This window comes from Alligator mississippiensis, chromosome 1, assembly GCF_030867095.1.
Source record: "Alligator mississippiensis isolate rAllMis1 chromosome 1, rAllMis1, whole genome shotgun sequence".
NCBI lineage: Eukaryota > Metazoa > Chordata > Crocodylia > Alligatoridae > Alligator > Alligator mississippiensis.
In genome coordinates, this window is record NC_081824.1 from 33,076,456 (window position 1) to 33,094,851 (window position 18,396).

The 18,396-nt window shown below is 41.1% G+C and overlaps 1 long non-coding RNA gene across 1 annotated transcript; it reads right to left on the reverse strand.

Annotated features, from left to right (window-relative positions):
* Positions 1 to 3,381: 3,381 nt before the first annotated feature.
* Positions 3,382 to 8,159, reverse strand: LOC132251155 (uncharacterized). The gene is made up of 2 exons (XR_009463022.1): positions 4,726 to 8,159; positions 3,382 to 3,643 (listed from the first exon to the last, which is right to left on the reverse strand). It is a non-coding gene; the product is annotated as an uncharacterized LOC132251155 (long non-coding RNA).
* Positions 8,160 to 18,396: the final 10,237 nt, after the last annotated feature.

Here is an 18,396-nt window from a genome sequence, read left to right on the forward strand (position 1 = left end):
TGACTTATTTTTGTAAATTGTACAGAATGTATTTATGTGTGGGTGTACAGCAAAACCATCCAGAAAGCTTTTTTCCATACTTAGGTCACATTAAATACTACATGCCAAGTTTCTTTAGAAACCTTCCCCCTGCTCCTCACCTCCCCCCCCCCCCAAAATAATTAAAACTCTAATATTTACTACTACATTCTAAAGGCAATTTGGCTCCTACAAAATAAACAAACAGCATAACCAAAAATTCACAGCTGCCCACTTTCAGTGTCAGACATTTGTAGGGAGGAGAGCTAAATGTAATCTATTTTGTAATCTTGCAGCTGGGTTTACTTTGATGAAATATCCATTGATCCACTCCATTTTATTGGCTTTAGCGGAGTTCTAGCCAATACAACCAGTAGGAAGTCTCTTGTTATATAAAATTGAATCACTGTATTGGTTAAAAAATATACATACTTTGTCATTTTCATCCTTGATATTCTCCACATGTTTTGAACATTGAACAACTGTGGCCATAGAAAATATTTAGAAATCACATTCTTTTATGTAGAGTAGTTATTTTTTATACATTGTACTGGGTGAATAAAATTGTTCATTTACATGTTGTGGGCGTTTGACTTCTTAGAAAATTCTTCTAGACATTAGTGATGAACTCTATTTGTTTTCCTGGGGGGGTGGAGGGGGGGAATGAAACTGTATACTTAAAAATGAAAGTTGAAAGTCTAGGTAAAGTGAAGAAGTTTAAAAGCAAGTATGTAACAATATTTTGCTCCCCATTTAACAATATCTCCAATGCTTAGGCATAGAAAGCACAAATTATTCACCGAACTGGCTCCTTTGGGGACTTAAACAAGGTCAGAAAGAGCATGATATACTGTATAGGATGTCTAACAACATCTGTTTATCTTGACAAATAAACAGTAATTTGCAGCACTTATAACAAAGACAGAGATTTATGGAATCTGTAAAATGCTTCACATCATGCAGTTTTTTAAATTACAAGTCTGCCTCTTATTTTTTCCATTTGCAGTACAAGCCCTTTTCATAAGCTGTTTTAGGACAAGAAGAATACATTTTAAGCTGTTTTATACAGTGGTAATACATGGTTAAGAGTTGATTCAAAATGTTGCTATTGCTATTGCTTTAAGCTACTATGGAACTCATTTTAATGCTATATGAAGAGTACCTGAATGCTGTACTTGGGCTGACATCCTCCATCAATCTGGAGTCTGGAACTAGTGCACAAGTTGGCTGTTGACTTACTAAGTGATATGTCCTGCAGACAGCACACAACATCTGTGCTCTGGCATCTTTACCAATTACCTAAGAGCTTCCAGATAGACTACTAGCTACTAGCTTTGACTTAAAAGCCCTGGGAGCATTCTACAGGAGAGACCACTCTTCTCTTCATGATCTGTGGCCATAATGGAGCAACTGATACAGGATCTTCATTGCCACAGTCTTCCTTATTAGGGATCTGGGACTCTGAAAGCCCTGCTTGTCCAGAAGAGTCTGCATTTTCAATTTTCAGGGGACTCTTTAGGGCCTTTTTGTTTAATCAGGATCATGAGGAGTTAGGAGAGACTGAAATACTAGCCATTGTATTAGGGTATTCATATTTGTGTTCATAGCTGGGGCTACATAGAAGGGGAAAACTGATTATAATGTATATTTGGTTTGTAACTGTAAAATTTATAAGAAACTTAGCCTGTTTGTGGGGCAATTTTATTCTTCAAAAGTGATATAAAATAAGGCAATTATTACTCTGAGTGTTTTTACAGAATGCAAAGTATGAGGCATAATTGAAGAGGATGATTGGCCTGTTAATCAGAAAGACAGTGTTTTCTTTCTCTAGCAGTCTCTTGGGTTCAGATTTCTCCAATTATGCAATCTAGTTCTGAGAAGTCACAGCTCTTTCTTAGAAACTGGGGACATCTTGGGGAAAAGAAAAAGTGCAAACTCTCAGGCCTTCTGAAGGACCAATCAATGGGAGGATTGGACTGAGAGAGAAGAACATGTACAAAACAGAGTCTATAGGCCTTGTCACATATTCATTTAGGTAGATCCTTTAGTTTTTAACTCCTGGATTGTCCACACATTAAAACTTAGCAAGTGCTATTTAGGCAGCTTGAGGTTTTGCCACGCTAGCTGAGGTTTCTCTCTGATCCCTCTCTGCACAGTTTTCATTTCAAGTAGACTAATGTGTAGCCCCTCTAGACTACATCTTAGTGTAATCACACCTTCCTCCCCCCACTCCCACTGGCTGGTATCAGGCTGACTGCTCCCCACCATGCTCCCCAGCACCTCAGATCCTCGATCACTGCCCCCCCCGCCACTTGTGGCTGTCCATGCTGTCCCTCTGCAGGGGGCAGTCAGGGAAGGGTTAACCTGCCTGCTTGGCCACTGCCACTGCTGTTCTGTGGGTTGGGCTCAGCTCAGCTCAGAGCAGCAGCCCAGCAGCCGCAGTGAGGCCTGGGCACGTAGCTCAACCCTTCCCTGCCAGCTCCCTTAAGACGGACAGTGCAAGCAGCCACAACTAAGTGGTGCGGGAGAAGGGAAGCCTGAGGGACAGCAGAAGATCCTCCGGGGGGGGGGCGGGGAGGAGACCCAGGGAGCCCCCGGGGGCAGCGGCAGGGGGAGCCCAGAATGGGAGTGGAGGGAGGGAGGAGGAATCCTTACCTTTCAGTGTCCCGGGCCCCTGCTGACCTGAACATATGACTGCTCCAAACCTGAGCTACCACTAACACCAGTCAACACTTGACCATCTCACAGTGTAATGTGTAACAAGGCCCTAAGTCAGGTCTCACAGGTCCACTACAATAAACCTGCCCAGCCCCAGCTATGGGTCTACAAGTCCTCAACAGCAGAGCAGGCGGAAGAAGATATTCAAATTTCAGCAGCTGTGAAGGCCGATGAAGGCTACAGCAGAATGAGATGCCCAGTTGTCTTGGTTTCTCTGCCATTGGATCAAGGTCCTATTTTGTCAAGAGCTCTGAGGAAGCTGATGTGCAGGAGCTTCTCCACAATAAAAAAGTCACCCACAGGCATCTTCCATGCCCGCATGAAAAGAAGGGAGCTTAAATGCCTAGATTCTCCTACCCTCAACGGATAGAGTGAGGCAGCACCAGCTGGTCATGTTGTCGATTTATGTGGTGCTCAGATGAGAGAAGAGATGAGATGGGCTTTTCAGATGCAGCCAGATAGTTCACAGGCCTTTGCTAGAAAGGCAAGAAAGTGTTTAATTTCACATCCAAGCCTCTGCTGCTGCAAGATTGAAGACGGAGAACAAGGATTTTGAGAACTAAGGCCAGTCAGATGCTTCAAAAGCAACTGTCTTTGCTAGAATGGTAAACAATAGTTTAACTGGTCCAATAAGCAAGTATAGGGTATGTGGTAACTAAACCAGAATTTAATTACCTGCTGATACAGTTAAATACAACTGATTTGATTTTAGGAAGCCATTATTTCCAGTACTTAGAGATGATATATTTCAAGAGTCACACTTCTCTATATCCTCAGTTGCAAAAGAGGAAAAATAAAATCTGATCTTCATGCATGAAGTTGTGCCATTTGCACACATCAATCACATTTGCTGGGCTGTAGCAACTCTGATCCTTCCAGTTTCATTGTTTTGACTCTATGCAATAGCCTAGTTTAAAAAAAAAGAAAAAAGTGATCCATTTTGAATTCATTCAGTGCATGACAGCCGGCAAAGATGACAGTGTATTTTAGCCTTCTGTACCATCAAACCAACCAATTACTATGTCTTTATGTGTTTAACAAAGCTTTTAACTACCAAACCATATTGCTTTTGAAAGGCAAAGTACTTTGCAGATAGGACATTAGCTGCAGACTTGGGAGATGTGGATTCTGTTCTCTGTTTTGGGTCTCAGCTTCTGTATTACATGGGGAAGCTACCATAAAATCCTCTTCGGTTCCTCATTTTAGAGACAGGATAATATCTAATTTCTCCCACTTTGTGCCTCTTTTCTTTTTAAATCATAACCTCTTCAGGACAAGGATTCTTTTACTATGTGTACAACATCTAGTACAATGGGCTGTTTGGAGTGCCTAGAAACTAGTTTTGTGCAAGTAATTAATAGGATAATAAGAAAGTCCTGCTTTAATTGTCCAGGAACTCTTGCAGTGCTTGGAAATATAATGTACTGAAAAATGTGGGGAATTAATTATTGTTATCATTTTTTTTTGCAGATATTTTAGTCATTAGCAAAAAATTCCCACAGCCTGTGACTCAAAAATTTTAAACCAAACTTCATGTTGTATACCAGACTGGAGTGTTAGCTGCCCCTAGCAAATGATCAGAATGCTTATTTTCCTAAATCTATATAAATCAGAAAATATGCTGTAAGGAACACTTCTTAGGTCATCTACTCTAGGCCTATGCCAGATCAGAAGTCTTCTTACTTTCTAATCATGCTAATTCGATGATTTAATTTGTGACCATTTGTCTCATGTATCCTAGCCCATGTGTAGAATTTGCAGTTTGGGACATAATGAAACGCACAGTATTTATATATTTGAGCACTGATCTCTAAAGAGATCTTTAGACATATAGTGCTTACAGGAGCTGCAAATGAGAATATCATACATACATTGCTTTCTGTACTTTCTGGAAGGGGTCCAGTGATGACTGATTAACACATGGGATGTTTCCTCTTCACAACATTAACACTAAGTCAACACCTGCAGTGATGTAAGCCCATGACTCACCTGCCTGAATGGAGGTCTCTTTAGGATCAACTGTTGTGTGTGGAATACATCTGCACGGTCCACATCAATGAGCCCTTCTCCAGGCAGTCAGCAGTACCACTGTTTAGAATGCAAGGCCCTTGTGAAGGCTGAGGTGAAGCAGCTGGCCACCAGCTTTTGTGAGTCATTTTAAAAAGCCACTCTCACAGCTGGAGAGAAAATAGCCCTGGCAGCCCTGGCAATCCATTATGAAATGTAAAAAGTCCTTCTCTGGGCGGAAGGAAAACTTCACCCAGCTGTCAAGTATTTGAAATGGTAAAAACACACACACACACACAAACACACTCACAAAGAAACCCCTGCCTCACACTGAGTCGAATACAGAGGCCACATCAGAGGAAATTAAAGCTTCTCTGAGGATGGAGGAAAGCGTGGGCTGATGAGTTCACTTTTAGAAATCAATAAGTCTTTCGTGAATGGGGCAATCAACCAGGGTTTGTTTGTTTTTTTCCTCTTTTTTAAGTCCAGGAAAGACTAGCGTCTGAAGGTCTTTCTGGTTTAAGCTGTCCTCTCCAAGCTACCTGAAAGCAGCATGTATCTAAAAAGCACTAGACCTCTGGCTAGGTTCTTCTCCAGAGGTATTGATCCGAGAAGAAAATTTACACTTCAGAACAATCAAGCTGAACCCTAATTTTCTCATTTCTCATTTCACAAATGTAGAGTACAGTTACCTAATGGTTTTTAATATAAATCACTGTAAAGTCAAAAGATGCTGATCCTGCATTTGCCCTAAAATAAAAGGAGACTGGTTTCAAAGAGTCTGCAGAATGAATTGATGAAAATTCAAGTAGAAAATTGTGCAGCGAAAAATGACTTGCATAGCTGTGAAGTCTGCTGGGATTCTGTGTGAACATGTTTTAGGGACCAAAGAGAAAAGAAACTATTAAAATTACTTTTAAAAACGACCTTTCTGAACTTCTTTCTCCAAAGGCTATCTTATTTACAGCCACACAAAATGCACTCCTAAGCCTATTTTCATGGAGCAATGGTGACATCTAGTGGTCAATTAAGTTGCTACTAAATGCAATCCCTGTGAAAACCTTAAATAATGTATGAAGTTTTTCAGGCTGGGTACAGAAGTTGCTTTTTTCGCCATTTCAAGTGCTTTATTGCCACGATTTAACAGAAGTGCCCAGCTTTACAGCACTTTAAAAATAGGTACTGCACTTTAAATTAACCCTTGTTAAATGAGGTATTGAATTTGAAGCGCTGTATTTTACAGCACTTCAACCACCTACAGCTCTTTAAATAACTTCTGTACATTGGCCAAATTTCTGACCAGTGGAGAAGCCCCAGGAGACTATGGGACATCCCCTGCCACCTAGCCTACAAAGTTCAGAGAGGCTCAGAGCACCCCCTGCCTTCCCAAACACTGCACTTCTGTCTTGTTTAAGAGTGATGTAACTTTATAATGCTATAAAAAATGGTCTAAATTACAGTGCTGTAAAACGTGCATGGAGCATTTTTGGACACAGCCTCAGTTTTTAAGGTAGAACTCAGAATGTGTTTTAGCTCTTATCTATCCTGTCAGTACAACTCTTTACCCAATGAATACAGGTTTTCAACTCACCAAAACTGCTGGTGAGTTGCAACTAAAAATGTCCTTAAAAATGCTTTTTTTCAAACGGAGCTGAAAGTAGTTGAAAGTTTCCTTAAAAGAGCTATCATTTTGTTGGCCAATGTGCATGTGGGAGTGGGGGGGAGAAGGCCTACTTCTACCATTCCTTGAATGCTACATGGAAACTAAAGGCACTGTTAGTCCCAGCTCGAGATCATTACTGCACAGGGTTGTAAGCAAGGCTACTCCATTCAGTTTGCTATTTATGGATGCCATACCCCCTATAGCTATCCATAATCTAGGCCGGACAACAGATAACACAATGAAAGCATATGGTAAAACTAATCATTATTTGAGACATAATAAAAGAACAGAAGTGTCCCATAGTTCAGTTTGCAAGGAAGAGCTAAAAGTGCCTCAGTTTTCAGTCGTACTGATATGTATGAAAAATGCAAAGAATGGAAAGAATAATCAAATTCCCCTCTTCTATAATGAAAAACAGATCACAAAATAACTGCTGAGCACAAATCATGAACAAATGGAATGAATATTAAAAGTAACTTAAGAGATACCTGCTTGGCAGGCCTTGTATCTCTAATGGTTTTTTGCTGGCATTATTAGAAGAATGTAGCACAGATCAGGACTAGTGTATTCAACTCAAGGACTAATTTTCATCTTAAAAACACAATTGTTGATATTATTCTATGGCAGTAAAAAACATACCAAATTACTAGTTGACCCCGAATATCCATTTTCTATTGTTACCTTACATTCTATATTAGGAGGAAGTCTCTATTATGTTTTGTACTTAGAATCATACAATCATAGAAAATTAGGGTTGGAAGGGAGCTCCGGAGATCATCTAGTCCAACCCCCTGCTCAAAGCAGGACCATCCCCAACTAGATCATCCCAGTCAAAGCTTTGTCTAGCCAGGTCTTGAAAACCTCTAAAGATGGAGATTCCACAATGTCTCTGGGTAACCTGTTCACATGCTTTACTACCCTCTTAGTCAGACAATTCTTCCTAATATCTAACCTAAACTTCCCTTGCTGTAGTTTGAGACCATTGCTCCTTGTTCTGTCATCTGCCACCACTGAGAACACTCTAGCTCCATCCACCTTTGAACCACCCTCTAGTTAGTTGAAGGCTGCTATCAAATCCCCTGTCAGTCTTCTCTTCTGCAGACTAAATATGTCCAGTTCTCTCAGCCTTTCCTCATAAGTCATGTGCTCCACCCCCTCACAATTTTTGTTGCCCTCTGCTGGACTCTCTCCAATTTGTCCACATCCTTTCTGTAGCAGGGGGCTAAAAACTGAACACAGTACTCCAGTACTCACCAGTGCTGAATAGGGGGAACAATCACTTCCCTTGAACTGCTGTGAACACACACACCAATGCAACCCAGTATGCCATTAGCCTTCTTGGCAACGAGAGCACACTGTTGGCTCATATTCAGCTTATTGTCCACTGTAACCCCCAGGTCCTTTTCTGCAGAGCTGCTGCCCAGCCAGTCAGCCCCCAGCCTGTACTGCGATTGTACCTGACCAGTCATGGACTCTGGGAACACAGGAACTGCAGTCATTATCAAGAGCTTTGAAGATCTGCAAGAAAGCCTGCAAGAAATAGTTACGTGATAACCAAGGGAATGTTGCTTTCTAATTTTCAATGGTAGAGGTATGCTTATTTCCAGAAGCTTGAAGGTTTATGTATTCCCAAAACTCATTCATTTTTAAATATGCACTGTTTAAAATCAAGATTTTTTTTTTATCCACACATCTCCCATCCACTTCTGGCCCTGGTGGCCTCCATGATATTTGGGGCAACGTGTTTCATAGGCCCGAGGCACACTGAGTAAGAAATAATTTGTTTGTATTTATTTTGAATATGCCACCTTTCAATTCCATTTAGTATCCCTTTGTTCTTGTAATATGAGACAAAATGAAAAGGTATTCACTGTTCAGGTTTTTATAGCTTTCATTATTTTATAGACATTTTCATGACCCCTCTTTCTCATCTCATCCCTGGCTATGTATTGCAGAAGGTAAGGCATGGTGGCATGATAGAGACAAACTGGTTCAGAGAGGCACAAGCTCTGATGAAGCATCGAGCATGCTAGTCTCTGAGGAAGCAGGCTGTTGCCTATGAAAGCTCAAGTTTCTTTATACTGAATAGTCTCAAGGTGCCACCCGGCATTACCTTCTATTTGATTTCAGAATAACACAGCTAACCACTTCTCCATCTCCACACTACAATACTTTCAAAAGTGTCAGTTGACATCATGATATTAACATAATAGGCCACACTTTTTTCTATATTATTCTGCCATTGCTTTTCTCACCAAATAGACACACCATCACCTACATACATTACCTGCAGGCAAGACCCTCTGGCCAGCAACCTCTAGCTTTGGTCCCAGCAGGAGTGTTGGCACATTCCAATCAAAGTCCCCAGCTTTGGCTGTAGCCAACACCTAATGCCTCTGAGGGAAGTATAAAAACACCCTGACACATGTAGCAGAAAGCAGGGTAGAGGTAACCAGCAAAGCCCAGAAGCATGAGAAAAACTCACAGTAAAACATAAGCATAGATATTCTTAAATCATCCCGAGCCAGTGGCTGTCCGACCTCTTCTTGAACACTTCCAGTGATGGAGAGTCCATAACTTCCCTAGGCAGTCTATTCCATTGCCTGACTATCCTACCAGTAAAGGCGTTTTTCCTTATATCCAATCTAAACTTACTTTGTTGCAACTTCAAACCACTGATCCTCATCAATTCTGTGCAGCAAGAGAGAACAGATGCTTTCCCTCTCCTTTAAGGCAGCCCTTCAAGTATTTGAAGATTACTATCATGTCCCCTTTTAAGCACCTTTTCTGCAAGCTGAACATGCCTAGCTCCTTCAGCCTCTCCTTATATAACTTGCTTTCCGAGCCCTTGATCATCTATGTTGCCCACCTCTGGATCCACTCTGACTTCTCTATGTCCTTTTTAAAATGCAGAGCCCAGAACTGCACACAGTACTCCAGATGAGGCCTAACCAGTACTGAGTAAAGAGGCACTATTGCCTCCCATGTCTTGTACCTAGTGCTTCTATTGATGCACCCCAAAAACGCATTCGCCTTTTGTGCAGCTGAATCACATTGCAGACTTATGTTGAGTTGATGATCTACCAAGACTCCAAAGTCCTTTTCCATACTGCTTCCACCCAGCCAGGTGTCACCCATCTTAAAATTATTTGATTCTAACTTTGATTCTAAGTGTGGTTTTGAATAAATCATTTAAACTCTCTACTTCATTTCCCAGCTGTCACTAGGTATATTAGTATTGAGCTAGAACACAGTACCAATGAGAAGATCAGCTAGCTTATACTTGTAAAGTAGTAGTAAATGGATGAGTCTAATTATTCTAATTATTCAGTGGCCTTCTCCTGCAAGAAGAAAGGAGAAAGCCCATGAGGTGAGCAAAAGACAGACAGAGGAGAAGGAAAAACTTTTAGAAAAAGAACACCCGTCCTCAGAAATTTTTTAAAAAGTGCCTGGACTTCAGGATCAGTGAAAGTTGAATATGACAGAGCAATCCCTGTGATTTAAAATCCACATAAAATCTGTGTACATAAATTCTGTGAGACTATGAACTAGTTCTAATCAGTTCCGGCTAGATTGTGACAGCCATTATTTGGCCTCAAAGTGAGATGGAAAAATACCTATCACTTCCATTACTTCTCTGGTTAGACTGTGACCCTAGCCAAGGTGTGGGGGTGAGCAGCGGCTGCTCGCTGTAACTTTTCCCTATGAATAGCAGGCAAGGAGGAAACAAAGAAAGATAAGGAATAGAAGAAGCCTTGTCTCTGCTCTTTCTCTCCATAAGTCAGTAGCTGAGGTAACTTCCTCGCTGCCCAGAATGAGTTGGGGACCAGGGGAGGAATTGTGATTCTGAGATATGGTTTGTTCTTTCATCTGTTCCTGCAGTAAAGCAGCTACATGCTAATCCATACAGACGGTAAAGTTACAGCATAAGAATATTCTAGCACTGTGGCTTGTATGGTTTAATTAAACTACATCTATTGTTATTTCTCTTATCTATTTTCAGTTATCGTTTTTCTAAATTACCTTTGGATACTTCAATATTATTACTCCAAGCACAAGAGTATAAAAAATGTCACCTGAATCTGCAAAGCGCTGGAAAGCTAAAATCTCCTTTTGTCAGTAGAAACTGAGGGCACTTAGCATCTAGTAGAATTAAGCTTGGGGCAAAACGATGAAGTGTTACAAGGGTACAGGTAAAAAGAAAGGGGGGTTGGCAATGGAGCATAGAAGAAAAAGGGGAAAAAAACTAAGAGAAGTCCCTTTCTCAACACGAGAAGGAGAGAGAAGGAAGGATTGCTACAGGCATCAGAAAGTGGCCAAATGAAACTCATAAGTAAACCCTCTCTCTATCTGACATATTAGAATCCTTCTGCTTTGAAAGACTGAAACAGAGGGCAACAATAAAATAAAAATTAAAGCCCCTGTGTATATCACATAATTTCATATCTCTAGCTGTTAGATTTCAAAATGAAACAATCTAAGAAAAATATGTCGTTAAGTATTTCATATGGCTTAACAGCAACAGAAAGAAATCTGAATGATTCAAAAAGCTTATATAACTGTTTTGTTTTATTCATTTACATAAATCACATTTACCGTAGGTGTTTTATTCAAAATAAAGTTTGGGGAAAATAAATTGAACAGATGAACCTAGGCAAACCTGGTGATTTTTTCATGAGTAGTGTTTGATGATAAAAGCATAAAAGCATAATGTGGTATCATTTCACCAAGGCACAATATGGATCATCCATATGGAGCAGAAGTTGATAATACTGCAAAGAAGCAAAAATAAACAGAACAGATGTACTTGTAAAATCAAGTCTGCACCCACCTCTGAGTACCTGTTTCTCAGTGTAGAAACTTCTACTAGTTTTGTATACTGGCTCTGTCCCATAAGACATCTGAAACAAGAGACAGTGCATATGAAGTTCATTAAGTGCTGTACTTTGTCATCTGACCCAGAGTGGTTACCAGTTTTCAATAGACACAGTTTCAGAGCCTGGCTCTTTAGCCAAACCTATATAGCCATGTGTTGCTTCTTTTTAATTCTGGAGGTCCTCTCTTCAATTCCTTGGTTTGTTGACTAAGATGGCAGTCATCATTGAAGTGAGCAGCTTGTCTGATAGTCAAACTACCCTCGAGCTGAGATATTTGGAACAAGCTTCCTTTGGCCAAAAGAAGTATGTAACTCCATGTATCTTTCGTGTCCCTTTCTGAACTGGAGCTGAAGAATATGAAAGCCGGTTACAGACTCTGGCCCTTTAAACCAATAGTTTCATTTCTGGAGGTCTATTGGTGTTTGTGCCAAGCAGACATTGCACATGTTCTGAACCACAAACATTTTTTAAGCATGGGAAATATAGACAATGTGTGTTTGGAGCCTGGGGGAAGAGCTGAGTAAGGAAATGATGAATTAGCAAAACAAGTTACAATTTAGACCTCCCAATTCAGGATTTGGGGATTAATTCAGTGCCCTCAAAAGTCAAATGAAAGAGCTCTGTTGACATCAGCAGATATGGATCATGCCCTAATGTACTGAATATCTAGGGAGAAGGCAGGTATCTATAGATAACTATGGAGTATCAATACTTTAGTGGTAATACCTTTTATTTTCTCAGGGGGTCACTGAGCTCGCACAAGGTCCTCTAAGCAAGAACAAAGTGAAAGTTCAGTTTGCAAATTTCTGTTGACTCACCTAAATTCTTCTACTAGGGAATTTTTTCCCCTTTAAAAAACAAAACAAAAACTAAGTGACTAAAAAAGCTAAAACATTCCGCTTTAACATCTTTAAGGCTGCTTTGCTTTTTCTTTTCAGAACAACATCCCATTTCAAAATTTACCAAATTTGATTTGGGAAAAAAAGATAAAAAACTTTCTGAAAACTGAATGAACCTTTCTTTTTGAATTGAAGGAAACATTAAGTTTGACCTCTATTAACCTTATCTAAAATAAATCCTCTTGTTTAGAGCATCCCCAATAAATTATTTTTCCCTTTATTTATTTTTGTTCCACCAGTAAACCAAAAATCGGTTATTTGTATAGCTCTACTGTGTACTACTTAGGCCTCACTGTATTCCCTGTTTGCTCTACATAGAAGGATATGAAGTGGCTTTGCCAGAGTTCCCCTGCTCATTTCAAATGATTAGGTGTAGAAGAGACCATTGGGGGGAGATCATGTGGATAGGTCTAGGTAAGGGCATTGAATTTATGTTTAAGGAGACTGAGTGGGTAAGATGCTCATAGGGCAGACTGGGGTTTGATATCAGGTTCTAGCTCTGTTTTTTATGCAAAGACAGTTTACTGAAAGCTGACTGATGGCCTCCTTACTCGCCCCCCTGTTATACTCTAGTGAATTCTGTCTACTGGAGTTGGTACTGCTGTAAAAAAATGATTCATAATAAATGAGCTGAGCCTTTTTGTACTATTACAAGTGTATGCTCCATTACTTGAATTGAAGTGGCTGCTAGCTGATGTAACTGTCTACATGCAATAGAGAGCACTTAGAAATGCTATAAAAAGCTTTTAGTTTTCTTTTCTTTAAAGCGCATTTTTCCTATTCCAACAGGGCAACCAGACAGATGTGAATCGGCAGCTTAGCAATAGCATTCTGGGGAGTAAGTACAGCCAGACGAACAGTGGGCATATAGGGTAGGCTCTTTATACCCATAGTAGGGTTGATCATGTGGCTAACAGCTGGAAGATGCCATACATGGACTCTGATATAATAGAGTAGCCACCCATCTGCTGCATTCCCAGAGTGAGGAGAATAAATAGCATGCCACATCCCACACACTCCAGCTGTCCCCAGCATCCAGTGCTCTGCAGTTGTTCTAAAAATAAAATAAGAAACTTTGTTGTGTTTCAATAAAAAAGTGCTAGTTAAAAGAACTGAGATGTGTGACAAAGAGAGTTGTTTAACATTACCTGTGAGCATTTTGGAGTGAGAAAGGAAGTCACCCTTTGAAGACTACTTTCCTTTCAAACACAAGTCTATGTCTTGCCAAACTTGATTTCTCATGCCAGGGAGTGTGTGTGTTTCAGAAGGTATTCTAGTCTCTCATTCTGTATGTTAGTGCTGACATGCTGATATGCAGTGCTAGGTATTCCTGTATCCAGATAACTGAATCCATAATTAATTGACTCAGGAGTAAAGATTTAGCAGCTCTATTTAGTGTATCCATCCTAGCCTGGATTGGCTAAATATCCCTGTACTGTGTGTTGCAATGTATATTGAGTGACATATAAAAGACAGGGGATTGGTTCTTCAGTAAAATAGATGGTTGATAATACAAAGCCTCCTGACACACATTACACTTAAGACGAGAATAACTCATTAATCACGTCTTAACTAGTGACTTGACCACACATTCATTCAATTAGTGGTGTGATAAAACCAGGAATAAGTGACAAGTCATTACATAAAATGTGTAATAATTATGTCGCTGGTTCCTATCATGGCACTGATTGAACGCATGGTCAGTGCTCCTAGCCTCCAGAGTACACTCCCATGTGTTCCAGAGCACTGGTCAGCTGATTGAGATTCTTAGCTAGGGGATAACAATGCACCCCTACAGCTGGGAGTGCTACCAATCAATGATCAGAGCTTCCAGCTGTGGCAGGGGGGCACCCTATGCCCCTATGGCTGGGAACCCTGTCTTTTGATTAGGGCCCTCAGCAGTGGGGGCCCCAGGCTTCTCCTGCATTGGTAAGATGGTATGATGGGATCTGATGCCTGATCCCACCATTATGTCTCTTGCCATGCACGTGTGGTATGGCAAGAGGCACAATTGTCGGGATGGTGCATCAGAGCACAGTGTGCCTTCTTTTTAACATCTGTCAGTGTCCTTATATAGGCAAGATGTTCCAGGTATATGGAGCAGAAGGGAAAGAGCTAAGAGATCTGGGATAAATGGACACATAGTAAGAAGGAAAATGAGGATGGAAATTAGGGGTGCACCGATAGAGATTTTGGGGGTCAATACCGATAGCTGATTTTTAAGGAGGCATATAGGCCAATACCAATCGGATTTCCAATACAGCTGCATCCAACTGGTAAGTCTGTTGTGGTGGAAGGATCTGTGCAGAGCTGGGGGCACACGCTTCCCCCACCATGCCCTCCTGGGGGGCAAGCAGCAGCAGGAGCCACACCGCCTCCACGCTTTCCAGATGAGCCACAGCTCCATCCCACGTTCCGCCCCAGCTGGGCAGCGCCTACCCCAGCCCCAGCCCTACTCCCTCCCTCACTGCAGGGGACATCAATCTGCCCCTCCAAGCCCCTTCTCTTCCCCCTCCCCATCCACCACAACAGACCTACCAGCTGCACACAGCTTTCCAAGCTGCTGGGCTGTGCTCTTTGCTGCCTGCATGCTGCGTTGCGGCTGTGCGCACGCACACATGCACGGGCATTTTTGGCCAAATTATTGGCCACATCAGGCCAATTTTTGATATGGTTGATTTTCTTTATATTGGTGCTGAACCTTTTTCTTTATATCAGTGCACCTCTAACAGAAACAAGTGTTGTATGTGTGAGTTTCTGTCCCATATTGCAGCACTAAGTCACTGAGAGTTATCTACTTACTGTGTGCATGTGCAGGAATAAAAAATTGGGGAAATATAAAAATGAGACAAGAAACATGTAGTCACAGTATTAAGGCTGATCTGTATCTCAGGGTCATCCAAGGACAAACTCATTCACATATCCAAAACATGTTTTGAGGTCTTTGGATGAGAGGTGCTAGACATGTGCATAGTAATAAACTTGGCCGGAATTTACCAGAGATGAACAAAATAAGAAAAAGGTTTTTAAGTAATCGATGCAGTGCTTGTTAATTCAATGAAGAGGACCAGGTTAAAACATGTATGTTTCACACAGCAAATATGCTCACTAGACACAAGTTAGACTTGAGTTACTTTTTCACAGGAAATACCTCAGGGTTGACATTACCTGATATCTCAAGTGCCTTGCATTTGGCAGGCTGACTTGCTTTTCAGCTGTGTCAATATAGAGGCAATGCATAGGGGGTGCGCATAGGTGCATGTGTAGCCCTGCATGTGGCGTTGCACCCCCTGCAAAAAGGCACCGCTGACACTGTCAGCAGAGCCTGCGGGCGGTTGCCGCTTACCACCCCATGGCCAGTCCCTGATCATCCCTGGCTGCTGCTGCTGACAGTACCTGCAGGTGGTCGCTGACCCATGGTTGGTGCTCACCACTTCCCCTGTTTCCCTCCCCCCGCCACTGACAGTGCTGGCGGCATCTGTGGGAGCTCTCCGCTGACCGCCGCCGGGCTCCTGCTGCTGCTGGTGCAGTCGTGTCCTCCCGGCTGCTGTTCATATATCAATACCTGACGTAAACCTGACAAGATCTGTTAGGAGTACTGCCACAGCATGTGTAGACATAACAGAGCTATTTAAGGTATCCATAGCTGTGAAAACAAAGAAGCAGCATAAGTTTCAGAGGCTGAGTCTATCCCTAGGGTCCCAGATGGGCTCTTGTAGCCACCACTAAAGGCCCTGCTGCTGCAGCTTGTGTTTGTGTCTGAGTTAGCTGGATTAAAACTAGCTTGATCATGTCTACATCAATTGCCACTTCATCTCCCAGCTCCTACCCTCAGTCATCTCCTTGTCATCTACATCTTGCCTTGTTATACTGAAACTTGCTCTTCAGCCTTTTTCACTCTTTCTTCTCTACTCTGACCATATATTATAGACAAAGGGATTAGAATGGCAGCCAAAGGAAGTGGAGTGGACTTTATGATATGGGAAGGGACAGGGTAGAGACCATGCACATGGAGGGAGGAATAGGGATGGAGAAGAACAAATGGGAGATGGAAGTGTAGTAAAGGAGGAAGGTGATTAGAAATGGTAGGCAGGTAAAAATAAACAGAAAAGAAAGAGAAAAGGAAGGGACAGGGAAAAGAATGGAATAGAAATATCAAGAGGGTTAAACAGATAAGGAACTAACTAAGAAAAACAGTGATGGAAAACAGCATTGCATATGGGAGCTTCTGGCCCACGTAGCAGCAATAAACCATCGAAGGAGATCTACTTACTATATGCTACTTGTATACAAAGGAATAGCAAAGAAAATTCTGTAAGTAAGTTACAGCTGAATAGGAAAAACAGGATATAGATGCATCTAATAATGACACGCAAAGTAAAAGTGTCACATTTCCTTTTGGTGGGAAGCAATACATATAAGAATTTAAACATGGTTCCATGGTTTTGTTACTTAGAAGCAAAAACATAAGTCCAGATAAGTCCACCCTACGACAACGTTTTTGTCACCTTTGAACCTTCCTTACTAGGTCATTCACCATTATATCCTTTTCTACTTAACATCAGACATATAAAAAAAGTATGACATGAACCTTGTACGTTACCCGTCTTCAAGAATTTCTTCTTGCAGCAAAGATATTTGCCATCTGGTGATCCTCCATACGCATGAAATTATAATTAAATTGCCCCTGGTCCCATGCATTCTGTTTGTCAGAATGTTCTCTGGAACAGCCGTTGAGTGTTAGCAACTTGGTTTGTGTAAAATGTTGGTTTATTTGTTTTCCACTCTTTAAAGATAGCACAGCGAATGCCAATATAATATTGTTTTAAGTTCAAATGAAGCATGTGCTACACTTATAAGCAATTAATATATAATTATTTAATTACTTCATGATCTAAATATAGTACTTTTTTCCATCATGTATTTTGGACCTCCTATCCCAACTGTCCAAAACTCTACAGAGCCACTTTATTAGCAGGTCTGGGTAGCAGACACAATTCAGTGGCAGCAAAGAGCATAGGATGAATCTATGCCTTGATGAAGACCTGATGATCATTCATAAGTCTTCATTATGTAAGCTTCCCCATTCCTGTGTCATCGTCTTTATATCATCACAGCTATGAGAGCAGTTTGAATAACTCACAATAGACTATTCAAGTACATGGTCCTCTATTTCTGTTCAAAGTATGTGCAGATACTGATTTGCTTTGAGTTTTTTCACTTTGGAGATGATTTTTGCAAACACATGCTGTAAGTATGTGGTACTTATTGTTCAAAATGTCAGCCATTTTAATTTGGACATGTAAATCACATAACATGGTTTCTGTGCCCTGGTGAAATGAATGCAACTCTTATAATCTATGGAGGGAGGTAGTTATGTATCTGAAGTCTGGCAGAGGGGAGGTACCTTATAGACTAATTCAGAGAGGTATTTTGTAAGGTGCCCACCTGCCTTGCCTTATAGTCTTTTGGATTCCATAATGAAGCCATTTTTTGTTTCTCAGGGAATGGTAGCAGAAAAGCCAGGTTAGAAAATTTAGACAAATACTATGCCTTTTCCTTTTTGGGCCACTAATACTTTGTTTGATGTATTATTCCTAGTCAAATTGGATTCCTACAGCACTTATTGGCTACATGTGGAGTATGCATTCAATTTTCTCTTCTCATAGTCACACAAAGTAATTGCATGTGTGTGCAAGGTACTAGCTGTAAAAGGTATGGTCAGGTTCCTGCTTAATTGCCTCTGTGGCAGAGCTCCGATGAGGGGTTTTGAAAGCCTCATTCTCTGTTAAGTATTGTCTTCTATAAAATGTATTAACTGCCTTTATGGATCATCGCCACATATTGAAGAGAAATAGTTACAGCAGCAGCAGATGGAGACATTTTCCTGCCAAACAGACTTCTCAGCCCCAGGTGATACAAGGGACCAGTCCTAACATCAACACCAGCATAGATTCCTCGTTACAACCAGGCACTTTTGATAGTCTTAGACCAAAGCCAGCTGCCACAGAGAAATATATTACTTTGCTGACTTTGAGAAACGAGGGTGCTTATGACGTTTAGAGGATATGGACTTAGTTGCCCATAAGCAAATGGAGTGCTAAATACACTCAGGTTACTTCAAATTGTGTGTCTGTAAGCACCCAATGTAACCTTTGCTGATGTGGTGAACTTGTTATTGTAGACGGGAGTTTTCAGAATGACTGAGTTTCTT